The 14,148-nt window shown below is 45.6% G+C and overlaps 1 protein-coding gene across 4 annotated transcripts in view; it reads right to left on the reverse strand.

Annotated features, from left to right (window-relative positions):
• GSG1 (germ cell associated 1) overlaps window positions 1–14,148 on the reverse strand; it is a 109,049-nt gene that overhangs the window by 63,260 nt on the left and 31,641 nt on the right. The gene's annotated exons all lie outside the window — the stretch shown is intronic.

Consider the following 14,148-nt stretch of genomic DNA (forward strand, 5'->3'; position numbering starts at 1 on the left):
CTGAGGGCTGAAGGGGAAGAAGCCTATCAAGAGAGAAAAGGGCAGGAAACAGTAGATGTTCAGCCACTCACTCTGAAAAGAAAACAGTCATCTGCAACTTCCTTTCAACAGGAGCACAATGACAGCTCGAGGAGACCTCCATGAGCAAAAACCATATCACACACCCCTGAGGTCCCAGTTCTGCTCAGGAGCACCAGAGGCAGTGCACAGCCAGTGACATGAGACATGCTGGCCAAGAAGGTAGGAGCAGAATGTTAGGATCTTGGACAAGTAAAGTGAGAAATACCTAGAGGTATCTCAGAGCAGCAAAGCCAGGAATAGGACTGGGGAGCAGAGCAGAGGAATGGCAAGAGGACTGGAGTGCTTTATAGATGGGGTTAAATTCCAACATTCATTTCTTTTAAAAGCCTTTTTATTTCCTTTTGATTATGGGATGCAATAACATGCCAAAATTAATATCCAAAGACAAGACACAATAGACGGATACCAACCAGGAGGGGAATAAGAAGAGACAACGAAGCAATTCTGGTTGGTCCATCAGATCGTGATCTCAGCAACCTCTTACCCACCTATATCCATTCACAGTCCTTCAGACTCCTTTACTATTTCCAAGAGAATTTAATTCCTTGTCTTTTTCCTCATCAGCATTTTTACTATGTATTTACTCCAAATCTGTAAAGGACCAATTGCCCAAAGTCTCATGACTGCCAGGAAAGAGGAAGGAAGTTTTGTAGATGAACCAAAGGAGAAGTCAGAATACCAGCTTGGAATTCCTAAATAGCTGTGCTCCTGTATCCACAGCAGCCCACACATGGCATGCCAGCAGTGCAGTCTGACCTGCAAGTGAATGGGGAATTCACGTGGCATCTAACACATCCACAGCCAGTTTGAAGCTATAAATTTTCAGGTTCCAGCTTGACACCATGCTGGGACTTATCAGGGGAAAAAAAAGCAAGCAATTCTTCCATCCTGGTGATTCATTCTTCTGTGTCTCAGACATCACAGAGATGAAGCCAACCGTACCTTTTCAAGCATTGTTTCCCTCAATTAAATAGAAACCTAGGCACCCACGGCAATGTCTGCTATCCTTTACAAAAGAACTAACCACAGTAAATGCAAGTTTTCATCCTTGTAATATTTCTGAGGCCAACGCCAAGCATGTGATGGATTTAACTGGAGAGCATGAGGGACTTTGTGTCTAAAAAATAGAAATCACTTAACTGAGTTGAAATCATTATCTTTATGGAAAGTAATGCAAGCTGTTAATTTTGGTAAGGATGACAAATTCACTTCTTCCAGCATAATTCATCCTAGAGAACCTGAGTGTACTTTCTGGATGCCAAACACCAGCTACTATTAGATTTTTGCAAATGTCTTGACAAGCAATTAAAGTTATCACAGCTCTTAGGCAATTTCTTCCTCTAAGAGTATGAAATAACCCAAATATGTGGTGGCATCAGTAACTTGCAAAGAGGGCAAGTACCCTCAGAAGACAAAACTGTGATGCATCTCCACTTGAAACAGCACTCTACCATCAAGCTTTTAATGTGAAACCAAGGTACTAATAAAGCCATGCACTAATTTTGCCTCAAATTTTAGTCAGATCAGGACATCAAGAAAGACATAACAGAAACTGAACTAGAAACAGAGGGGCAAAAACTTAGTTTAGATGAGTAAAGAAACTGTGGCATAAAGAGAAATGATAACAATTATCTTTGCTTAGTTTCAAGAGGCAATAAATAAGTGTGGCCAACAATAAATAAATATCAAAGAAAGGTGAAGGCAAAACTATTGCCTTGTGCAGGAAATGGAAGGGGATTCAATTACAATACAGGCAGGTAGAGTGAAATATTTTCCATGTGGCATCTAAATAATTGTCAAATTTCTTGCTGGAAGATGTAAATCAGGTTAAGAAATTAGCAAAATACAGAGCAGGATTCATGCATCTTGAAATGGATGGGAATTTTTAGGAGCCCTGTGTATTGCAGGGTATAAAAACCACATTCTAAGTGGCAGGGATTAAGCAGAAATATCCCTCCAGGAAGGTTATCCTTGAGCAATGTCTTTTGGGATGTTCCCATTTCCCCTGAATTGCTACACACAAGCCAGAGCTAGCCTACCTCACCCTGATCTCATCTACAGGATAATTCCAGAGAAGTGTTATCACAGCTGAATGGAGGAATTGCATGCTATTTAATCCGAGCCCATTGGAAATGCCTGGCAGCATCTCAGCCTGCACTGTTAGGAGATCAATTATTACACCAATAAAAGGAATTAAAAGCTTTGTCAGAAAACCATCAGAAGTGTGACTGCCCTAAAACATACACAGGCCAAATTCTGTGTTGTTGCTCAGCTGGAAGAGGGCCCTCCCCCATCCCTGCCCCAGTTCCATGCTGCAGAAGGAGTGAAGCAGATTACAAAGAGCAATTCCTCACAGTACCCCAGGTGAAAGCAGCACTTTCCCCAGTTCCAGATATTGTTAGTGGAAAAGTTCCTCCTGGGCTGATTTGCATTGACCTACAGAGACACATATGTGAGTGCAGTTAAGTGTTGACCTCAATGTCACACAATAAGAGTAGCAGTCACAGCATAATGGCTTAAGGCTACTGCAGAGTTTATTGAACACAGAGAGGCTCTGCCTGCCTGGTGGGAGCTGGGCTGGCAGCACTACAGTTATTCCTGCAGCCCTTGGCCCCACAGCAGCTGGGAGAGCAGAGCTGAGGGTGACAGAGATCACTTTGAAGATAGGTACCAGGCTTTTTTCATCAGTGTGAGGAAATGAGATCGTGCCTGGCTATGGGGGAAGAGAGGGAGGTAATGGAGTTTTTTTCATTAGTTGGATCCTGAAGTTTTAGTTCATGGGAAAGGAACATACATTCTCAGGATGAGGCTACTATCTCCAAATATAAGGCAATTTGCCTTTAGGATGCAATTTACAGTACTTCTGCAGACTCCAGTAGAAAAACTCAGCGGCACACTAGCCCCTAATTCCAGATAACTGTGCTAGAGGACTTGTAGAGGCCTCTTCTGCATCTCATAAGTCAGCACAGATCATCTCAGTGGCTGCAAATTGCTTATCTCAGTGCACTCAGCTCCTGATAGGAGTCTGCAATGTTTCACTAGACTTGTTCCTCCCCCTCCTTGCCTGCCTCTCTCACACATGCATGCTCACACTGAGGAGAACAAGTTTCCACCTCTGAGTGAAAGGTGACATCTCTTCAGGAGGGTTGTTCAGCAAGCAGGTAATTTAATCTAGGCTTTCAGAGTTCTCCTGCCATCCAATGGCTTGACTTGGCTACCTATGGCTCTCCAGTGCTTCTAAGTCCTTTGTTCTGTAGGGATTTGATTTTTGTTCTCTCTGAGATTGGAAAAGAAAAAAACCTTTTTAGCATGTATCAGGGGCTGCCTTAGGAGACTAAAAAATGCAAGGTCATCAGTCCAAACCAAGCCATATAATTGTGAAAATGCTAACAAGCCTGTAATAAGAAGGGAACTCTCCCGCTTTATACAAATTATTTGATCACAGAAGGGCCATCAAGTCCATCCCCTTTGCACTATGTCACAGACAGGATCCTAATGTCATCTATTGTATAACCCATGCCTCTCCACCAAAACTAGATCAGGCCCAGATCTGCTTGCCTTGCAATATCATGCCATCATCAAACTGATTAACTATTCAATTGTCTCAGCAGCCTGGCAGGGCAGGTAATGACTATTATTGCTATTCAATGCAGGAGAGAAATTGTGGCTAAGAAATCACTTAGCTTACAATCAAGAGAGTCATCTGGGAACAGCCTGGCTCCCAGGTGTCCTCCTAACCCCTACAGCTTTTACTTAGCAACAAGATGAAGACTCAGCCCATGTCATAAGGAAATTTATACAAACTATCCGCCAGAGTGAAATTTCATAAGTGACCACAATAATTCTTTTACCCATTTATGTGCAAATTGACAGCATTCCAATAATCAGATTGGGGTGGCTCCTGTCCAGAAAACAAGCAATCCAAATCTGCTGCAGTTCTCAACATGATGACAGGAGGATCAGGTTGACCCCAAGTCTGCAGCAAGTTCTCCTCTCCTCTCCTCTCCTCTCCTCTCCTCTCCTCTCCTCTCCTCTCCTCTCCTCTCCTCTCCTCTCCTCTCCTCTCCTCTCCTCTCCTCTCCTCTCCTCTCCTCTCCTCTCCTCTCCTCTCCTCTCCTCTCCTCTCCTCTCCTCTCCTCTCCTCTCCTCTCCTCTCCTCTCCTCTCCTCTCCTCTCCTCTCCTCTCCTCTCCCTGCTCCTTGGCTGGTCTTGGACACACAGCATCATTCCCATTCCATCCTGCAACCATCTAGCAAGGAGCTCACTGTCAGCACCCCAAAGTGACTTCATGACCACTTTGCTCCCAAAAATAAGAAGACATACGTTTATCTGAACCTCCTGGGGACAGGTTTTTAAGATTCCCATGTGTGTATGCACATGAACACACACACTAAAGCTTACTGCATGTCCAATACCAAAAAGATCACATATGTCCTCTCAAGGAGTATTTGCTCTTTTCCTCTTGTAAGTCAGACTTTCTTTCCTTCCATGCTGACTCTTGCCTCTTCCTCACAAGGAACAGCTGCTTCCTTCCTCAGCAAGGAAAAAAGGAACTCATTGTTTCATTCTTGATTCCCACTGCTTGCTGTCTTTCACCATCCAGTCCAGCACACAAATCACAGCCCCACTCATTCAGAAGAAGATAGTTTCTTCCAGAGGTTTCTGGGAGGTACTGGGAACACAGAGATGAGAGATCCTGCATGACAGACATCTTGAGGGGAGTGTTTACATCATAATTGTCTGTATTCTATGATTTCTTAAAGTAGAGCAGCTCCTGTTCTCCAGATGGATCAGCAGAGATTATATCCATTGTGTCTTTTAGACTGTGGTTGTCTGACAATAGCATGAAGGCAGTTTGGTTTTCAGAGGCAAAAAGAGAGGTGCTCCACGGCTTGATATTAAAGGGATGAGCACACCAGGAGAGCAAGATGTGAGTCTAGCCTAGGGGAACTAACTTCTGATCATGACATCTTTCGGAGGCATGACCAGAAGAGATGTCCCTCTGGTCTAACCAAGCATAGACAATCTTTTGTTTTTAAGAGTCTGGGGAAACAAGACAGATAGTGGTGCTGCTACAGCTAAAGTGCTTAAGAAGAGAAGGTGGAAGGAAAGGTGACATCTAGAAATGCAGCAGAGCTGCATGGCACTTCGTGTATCCTTCCTCTCCCCTTCTTTCACTACTTCCCCTGTTCTACTCCAGAGACTCAGCCAACCTTACAGAGCTGTTAAAAATTTGGTTCCAACATGGAGGTTTAAAAGGGAGGATTTTAGCAAAGTCGAAGTTTCAGAACTTGATAATTTAAAATTAATTCTAACTCAAAAACATTCCCTGGATTTTCCTTAACTGCACAGCAACAGCTTCCACTAGTTTCCATTGCCTGCAGAGTAAATATGGCACTTCTCAGGCCAAGCCAATTTTCCAAGTAAACATTACTGAGCAACTGAACAATACCACTCTTAATAGAAGGAACAGATGAAAATGTGTGGGAAAACTATTCTTAAAATGTTACACCAACATTTGCAAAATTCCCCCTTAAAAACACACGCACATACAATGAGTCTTACAAATTACCATATATGTTTGGATAAAACTCAAAAGATGAAATCAAAATGTTCAGTGACCACCAGAGGGCTTTGCATATATATGAGAAATGACCAGCTGAAATTGACTCCTTAATTCATACCAAAATGACAGTGTATGCTGAATATCAGGCAAGTCTCCCCATTAATTGCATGTCCTCCTGTGTAACTAAACAAACAAACAAACAAGCAAACGAAAGGATGAAAACTATTCTCTATGGTTTTCCTTGGAGAAAATGCTCATAAAACATGTCCTGGTAGTATGGCTGCTGTCTCCATGCCTTCACAGTCAGGACAAGCCACCTCATCTTCAAAGACTGAATATCAGAAACAAAGAGACATTTTAGAAAACACGAAGGGGTAGAGGGTAGAGCAGGGGAGAAATAAAGCAAACAAAGAGAAAAGAGAATGCTTCCTTGGGAGAGCAATGAGTCATGCAATATGCACCGCATTTGCCAACAATTCTCAAGGGTGCTGTATGCAGACACACCCATTCAACAGCTGGCTGGGGAGAGACTGTGATCACAGACGCTCTGAATCTGGGAGAAGACAGAAGTCATAGAATCATGGAATCATTTAGGCTGGAAAAAACACCCAAGATCTTTCCCCAGCACAGCAGCATTTAGACCCCATGCCAGATGCCAGCAGCAATAATCTCCATGCATAGCATACAGTTCCACTGTCGAATTGGTCTGGTTTCAGCACGACCAACAGAAATAGCTCTTTTGCAAACCCAGGGGACACCTGCACTTTGCTGAAGCGAATAATGTTGTTTGGTCTGGAGTAGCTTTTACTTGCCTCTTGCATCTTCCAAGGATACAAATTTACCCCCTGAAAAGCCCAAGGGATGTGAAACTAAATCAACTAATCTGAAGAAATAGAGAGTCATGCAGTACTTCTTGCTGCTTGGGAACCATGAGAGGATCAATGAGATACTCCTAAGGGATTATGTCTTTTACCTCTCAGTGATTTTTGTGGTGATTCTGACACTCACTTAGAGAGGTGGCATCTAATCTTTAAACTGCTGACAACTGAGGTCTCAGGGTGAAATTCAGCCACATGCTGAACAGCAAATATCCCTGCTGGTGCACATCCTACCAGCTGCTATGACTGAGGACTGTGAAAAGAGAACAAAACCAATATGGGAATGGCCAGTAACCAGGAGCCTCTATATTATTTGCTTAGTAAATGCTTAATGCTGTGCTTCCTCCCAACTTTTCCAACCAGAGCCATGCCCCTGTGTCATCTGGTAAGTGCCAAAATGTGGAGAAGATATAGAGAAAGGGGAAGTAGTTTGCATTATCATATTACCTTAGGCACACATATATTTTCTGAATCTGATTTGTCTAAGTTGCTGACCCTTAGATGTCCAGCAGTCCAGAGAAGGTGAGATTGGTTTCCATTTCATAACCATCATTCATGTGATTTGACTCCACTCTGCCTCATTTACTGCAAACTGTAGTACACTCATCTAGAAATATTTCCAGAACCCAGCACTGGGCATGGTTAAGGTACACATACTGCTGCAAGTCTATAACCTGTGGGGCTACATGAATCAGCAGCACAGAGGAGTCTTCCAGTTTGATCTGCCTCAAAGCAGGTGCCTACCTATACTTCCAAGAGAGGATCGAAGACTCCTCAAGGCAATAAACCCAGGAGGCATCTTGCATAGATAGCCAGCAGGTTTCTATTCTTAGAATGATTCTAGCATGTTTCCTAGCTTGTCTCGCTGATAAAGATAGTCCTTAACACTGGACATGATGAAAGATGCCATGGCAGAAAAAGTGCTATCTAGGATGCCCAAGGGGAGCACCATCAGTGTGTGTGAACACAGCACGTGTCACAGTGTATAAGCAAACAACAGCATTATGCTCATGAGCAGTATCTCACTGAGAAGCTGAGCAATGTCTCCTGAAGTAGCCAAGCTTCAGTTATGCACACTCAAGGGGCACGGAGACTCGAGGGGTGTGGAGCATGCTGATGACTGCATTTACCTGTGAGGACATTTTTGAAAATGTCCAAATGACGTAAGTATTTCATTCCCTTTTCCAAATTTGAACAAGACCTGTGAGGTAACATTCATCACATTAATATTAGGTCTCTAATAATTAGGCATCTGGGAAAAACTACACATTTGGATTCCCTCTATAGCAAAAAAGGAAGAAACAGAAACATCCAGAGGGCAATTCAGTGGGCCTGATGACAAAACAAACAAGAAGAGGGCAGTACTACTCACTCAGTGCTCTGTGAGACGGAGCTATTTCTCGTTACAGCATGACCTCGCTAGATCATGCTGTTGATTTATGTTTCTCTCCCTGACTGCAAAAGGAGCCCAAATGACAAACTGTGCTTAAATGCTTAACTTTTCCATGAGTGAAGTTGAACAAGATGAATCCACCTTACCTTTCTATCAGTGTGTTAAAATATTTCGCTATAAAAGAAAGAGAAGCAGCTATTCTAGAAAAGAGGTTTCAAGAGATTCTAAGAAAATCCTCCCTTTAGTGGTTTTGAAAATGAAATGAGAATAATAGATATTTCAACTGTTCTGGCATGAAAAGGTGTTAACAGTATGGCACTTCTAAAGAACTCCGAGATGACAAGACTGATTTTCCAGAAGTAATTTTTCAGTTTCATTTTGAAAATTCCCTGTAGAGGAAAAAACAGAAATACTGCTTTTCATTCCCACTTGCCAGGAAAGATGTCAAGAAGCCCATAAACTTTTATAAAGCCAGAGCTTCCAAGCCCTAGAAAACTAAAAACCTACAGCCATCACTATCACAGCACAAAGGCAGCCCCTTAGGAGGAATTATTTTGCAAATCCACCGTTGAACTGGGCTGGTTGTTTACATATGACACATGGCAGACACCTTGTAACAAGCAGGAAGAGCCAGCGCTAATTAATTTACACTAAGGGGGTGAGAGTAGTGGTCAGCAGGCTGAATTCAAGCATGGAGGTCTCCAGGAAATCTCAAGGTGCTGGAGATGCCACAATTAAAGCTAGTGGAACAGGAGCAGACACAGGATGACCGTATGTCCAAGAAGAACCAGTCTGCAGCTCCTGAGTACTCCTGGGTGCACCTATCCATCTCCCATAAAACTCTTTGGAAATTCCTTCTTTGCTTTCATTTTTTTCAAAAGAAAAAAGGCTTCTTGCTGGAAAGAGCAAATTTATGGTTGTGGTAACTGGAAGCAGGAACAGCTTAAAGAATGACTGCTTGAAAGACTATGTGAAAAATGCCTCTCAGCAACAAGCAAGATTTACCTTCAGAGGAAGGGAAGAAACTTGTCCCTCTGGATGCTTTCCCTGCAGCCAAGGTCACACAGAAGGGGGTTAAAGAAAACCAGCCCGTTCTGTATGTCAGGTACTGCCTCAGGGGCATGGCTGGGAGCTGGAGAGCAGAGGACAGGTGAAGGGGACAGCAGCACAGTGCTCCTCTACTGCCACGTGTCCTGACTCCCAAGAGCCTGATCTGAGACCTGGCCCGGGCTGCCCTCGTGCTCCTGGCAGCAGCCACAGAGGCACCTAAAGGCAGCGCTTCAGCTGGTGTTCAACTTCACCCCCTGACAGCACCACCTCCTGGGTGTGGTGCTGAGGTTTGGCTCTCTCCCCAGGGGGATGTACCCAGCTTTTTGTAACGAGAGTAAGAAAATGCCAGGGAAAAAGCCTTCCAACATGTCATATTGTTGTAATGGGAAAAGAAGGTGGTTACAGCTTCCTTTGGTTAGTCCTGGATTTTCTGGTGGATGACACTGGTTTTTAATGAGAAATGGATGCTTGCATGACAATTCATACTTTTACCCTTCCACAACACATCCATGTGGATCCACTGTGCCACACATCTCCAGTCTAAACCTACATTTTCTTCTGCTCCTGCACAGGCAACAAGGTAAATAAATGTGCCAGAAACATGGGGCCTCCTTCTCATGCATTTTCAAAGGAGCATCTGACCTGAAGGGCCAAGGGCTGTTTCCCTGAACTATTCCGCTCCCAAGCAGCTCCCAGCACCTCTCCCACGTCTTTGCCCAGTCCACCCTACAACACAGAGCAGCTGAGTGTCCTCCAGAGGGGCACAAAGGATGTGTGAAAACACCTTCCTGGCTTCAACCATTCAGCACCACAGGTTTCTGCCTGTACCAAAGAGCCAATACACCTCACTTCCCTCTCTTCCACCTACTTCCTAAGGAAAATCTCCACGTGCTACTGATATTGCATAGAAAGAAAGAGAGGGACAGCATGCATGGCCAAACTCAGGTGCTGCTTCACTCTTCTAACAGAGAATGAATAAAGCAGAGCAGCCAGCGTGGCCAAGACAGGTGTCTCACAGCACAGTCCCCATGTCCCAGCTCTTGCTGCAGCACCCTGCTGGCTGGGACACTGTCTCCAGCCCTTGCCAGCGGAGGTGACAACTGGTAGGAAACCAAGACAGACTGCTCCGTGTCCCCGCTCTGTCCCCGTTCTCTCGTCCCTGAAACCCAACCCGGTGCATCCTGGGGGAAGCCCCATCTGCCTCTCATTCCAGACCATGTCATGTCATAATTATTCCTAATTACGCCTCATTTAGCTCGACAGGTGCCAGATTGAGAAGGACGGCCTAGCGAGAGGGGCCCTCTCGGCCCACGGCACGGCAGCGGCTGCGCCCGCGCCGCCCGCCAGGGGGCGCCCGCCGGGCCCCGCGCGGCCCCTGCGGCGGCGGGAGGCGCGCGCCCGCCGCGGCCCCGCCCCGCGGCCCGCGCTGAGGGCGGCCCGGGCCGGGCCCCGCGGGGTCCCGCTGCGCTGAGCCGCCGCAGGGCCCCGCCGAGCCCCAGGGGCCGCGGATCCGAGTGCCGGTTGGATCACAGTCTCTGAATGCCCCTTAAGGGTCATCGAGTCCAGCTGGTGGCCCTGCAGCACCATCCCCAGGAGCCCCGCCCTGTGTCTGAGGGCATTGTCCAGACGCTCCCAGAGCTCTGTCAGGCTGGTGCTGTGATCACTGCCCTGGGGAGCCTGTTCAGTGCCCAAACACCCTCCGGGAGAAGAACCTTTTTCTCATACCCAACCTAAACCTCCCCTGACACACCTTCAGGTCATTCCCTTGAGTCCTGTCACTGCTCACTGTGGACCACAGATCAGTGTCTGCCCCTCCTTTTCCCATCACAAGAAGTTTTTACTGCAATGAGTTTTTTCCTCAGTCTCCTCCAGGCTGAACAGAGCAAGTGACCTCAGCCATTCCTCATACACCTTCCTCTCAAGGCCATCACCGTCTTCGTTCCCCTCGTTTGGATGTTCTCTTAGCATCTTTTTTATTGTGGCACCCAAAACTGCACACAGCACTGGAGGTGAGGCCAACCAGTTCACAGCAGAGGGGACAATCCCCTCCCTTGCCCAGCTGGTGATGCTGTTCCTGATGCCCCCAGGACATGGCTGGCCCTTCTGGCTCCCAGAGCATTGCTGGCTCTTGTTCAATTTGCCATCAACCAGGACTTTCAGGTCCCTTTCCATGGCACTGGTTTCCAGTGTCTCGTTCCCCAGTCTGTATGTACCACACCAACAGAGTTTCCCCATCGCTGGGGCACCAGTCCTGCACTGCAGAGGATATTTGCAGCGGGTCACTACAGAACTGACACTACAAAGATAATCCCCAGACACTGGTCAGAGTCACAACATGTTGGGGCTCACATGTTCCTCCATCCCTGCTGAAGGCCTACACAAGTGTTTTCTAACAGGTGTGCACTTGTCATCCTGCAGGAAAGCTCTGCTCCCTGTTTTTCCACACAGACATGTCACCTGTGAACACCTGGACATGGGCAGCACCCTCAGTGATGCACCAGAAGATATGCTGAGAGCCAGGCAGCTGATCCTCTGTGACAGGTGCTGGGAATTGCATGTCTCTACCACATACCCTGACCACTCTCTTCCCCTCTATGTGTGAGCCATAGGTCAAGGCTGACATGTGGGTCCAGCAACAAGTAAAGCACAGGAAGGTACAAAAATGTCAGGTATGTTGACCAATGGAGGTTGATTTTCAAGGGATGCTCACTCCTTCACAGGTCTCAGTGGCCCACACTTCAGTAGTCAGTGAAGAGGCAAAGGAAACTGTCTGACAATAGTATCACTGTGACCTAGCCAAAGAGACATTTTCACAGAACATGTGAGGTCAGGAGGGAAGGAGCCAGCACAGGGACAAACATGAAGAAATGTCATCTTCACGTGCACTTTCTGGGAGAAAAAAAAAAGGAAAAAACCCCAAAAACAAACAAAAAACACAAAAAACCACCAAAAAACAAACAAACAAACAAACAAAAAAACACACACACAAGGAAAAAAAAACAAAAACAAACCACACACAACAAAACCCCACAACTTTTTTGCTTGGGTCTGAGCTCCTGCAGCTAAAGTAGGGTGAACCAGGGTGAACCAGGACTCCACCGTAGTCAGCTGCAAGCTGCATCTCTGAGGTGATGCAGGCATTGCATCTGCAAAGCTGCTTGCCTTCTCCTCTGCCTCTTTGCCTTTCTCAGGAACCACCTCCCAAAAAGCCCACCAGGGCATCAGGCCTTCATTGCACCTGTCTTTCCAGCTTATGGCTGTTCTGCTGCTGGGGGGATGGAGTCAGATTCCAGAGGGCAAGAGGGAGGCAAAGGCACCTGCAATGCAATCAAGCGACTGCTGTGGGAAGAAGCCAGGCAGCAGAGGAAGGATGATTTACTGACACAAGCTGAGCCAATATAAACACTTATGATACAGGTGCCTGTGCTCTCAGATATTGTCTGACTTAATTCAATTATTTTGTAAACTGATTTAGTTAAATCTGTATAAAACTGGTGTTTAAACAAGCCCAAACAGTGGTTAAAATGTAGTTAATGAAACATATCACCATAAAACAAATATATATTACAAAGGCTTCCTTTTTGCTGACAGGACATATCCTTTTGCATTCTATTTCTTTTTTCTTCTGTTCTTTTCCTTAGAGGTTGTACATTCTGCTGTGCCATGACTGTCTCTTTCTTTCTGTACTGTACAAAATTAGGGTTGTCTCCATTCAAAAATCTGCAAGTCCACCTCTAGTGTTTCTCCCTGTTGTGTAAAATAGAGCTGGGGAGACATTTATTTATTTTTATATAACCTTCAATAAGATTCAACCCAGAGCAATATTTTTAAGCAGATTTTAAGCAAAGTAGTTTATTCTGGATCCAGCCTGACCCTTTTCATTCTTTCCAAACTGACATATCTTACAGTTTGGAGTTATTTAATCACTCTGAAAAGATGTTCCCATTTTTCTTGTTTTCAGCAAGGTCACTTTTTTTAGCAATGTTAGTAATTTTTTTGGTATTTTTAAGTCCTATTCCAAAACCACCCAAATCAAAATCTATCTGTGTCCAAAATTAACTTTCAAAATTCCAATATCTTCTCTCAAACTTGGCCCCAATGCCAAACTAGTTTGGTCTCCTCCACCAAAAACCCTTCATTTTTTAAACAAATGTATGGCAGATTTATAAAAAAAATAAGAAGACCAAATTACTGTATCTTTAGTAGAAATCAACCACAATGAGACTAGCATAAGTCAACTTTTTCCTAGACACATCTCTTTTTGTGGTCTTTGATTTGTTCAGAAGAGAAATTCTGGTCAAGTGCTTCCAGCATGCAGCTGTTTGCACACCTGCATGATGCACTGGAGCAATTCCTCCCTAGGGGAGGCAGGTGAGGGTGGCTGGAGTGGCCACACTAAGCAGCAGGAATTGTCACTGATGTAAATGAAGGAAAAAGGGACACATTGGAAAAAAACACAGCTGGGGAGATGGGAGATGGCAAACTTCATGTATCAGTTGGGCAGCTCTGAAGGAGTTAGGGATATACAGAATCAAGGTGGGCTGGGGCTGGTCTGTGGAAGGGATAGGAGGCAGCCTCTGGACCAGTAGGGAAGCAGGAAACAGTTAATCTCCGAAGCAGCAGTGTGAGAGCTATGGGCTCTGGAATGAAAGGGGCCAGAATGCTGAGTTGGGCTCAGTGGCTGGAGGATGCACCCCTAAGTGGAACTCTAGCTCGATGAGTGTCCATTGTCTGCTACTCCTGCAGTCAAACCACACCCAGAGGCAGCTGCCCTCATGCCCAGAGAGAGCCTGCCTTCCTACTCCGTGCCACACAGCTCTGCTGATTTGTACCCTGGAAGGCAGCCATGGAGAACAGCCACACAGCATGTCGGGACCTCAGAGGAGCCCAGCCAAGCCCCCACAGCCTCACATTGCTACTGTCTGAAGAGCCCAGACCCTCCCTTGAGGAATATTGTGTGCATACAAAATCTCATGGGAGAGCTTGTCACCCACACACTCCCATCTGTCCCAAATTCTTGCTCTTTATCAGTCCCATAGCCCCTTTCCTTTGCAAGACAAAGCTGCAGATTGGCTGGTGTGCCAGCACAGGGGTTGTCTCCTAAAGGCTGTGTTAGGAAGGAAGCTCTGCTCCAAAGGACACATTCAGAGTAAGCCCTGTGTACATTTGGCAGGGATCAT

This window comes from Passer domesticus, chromosome 5 (genome assembly GCF_036417665.1).
Source record: "Passer domesticus isolate bPasDom1 chromosome 5, bPasDom1.hap1, whole genome shotgun sequence".
Classification (NCBI taxonomy): Eukaryota; Metazoa; Chordata; class Aves; order Passeriformes; family Passeridae; genus Passer; species Passer domesticus.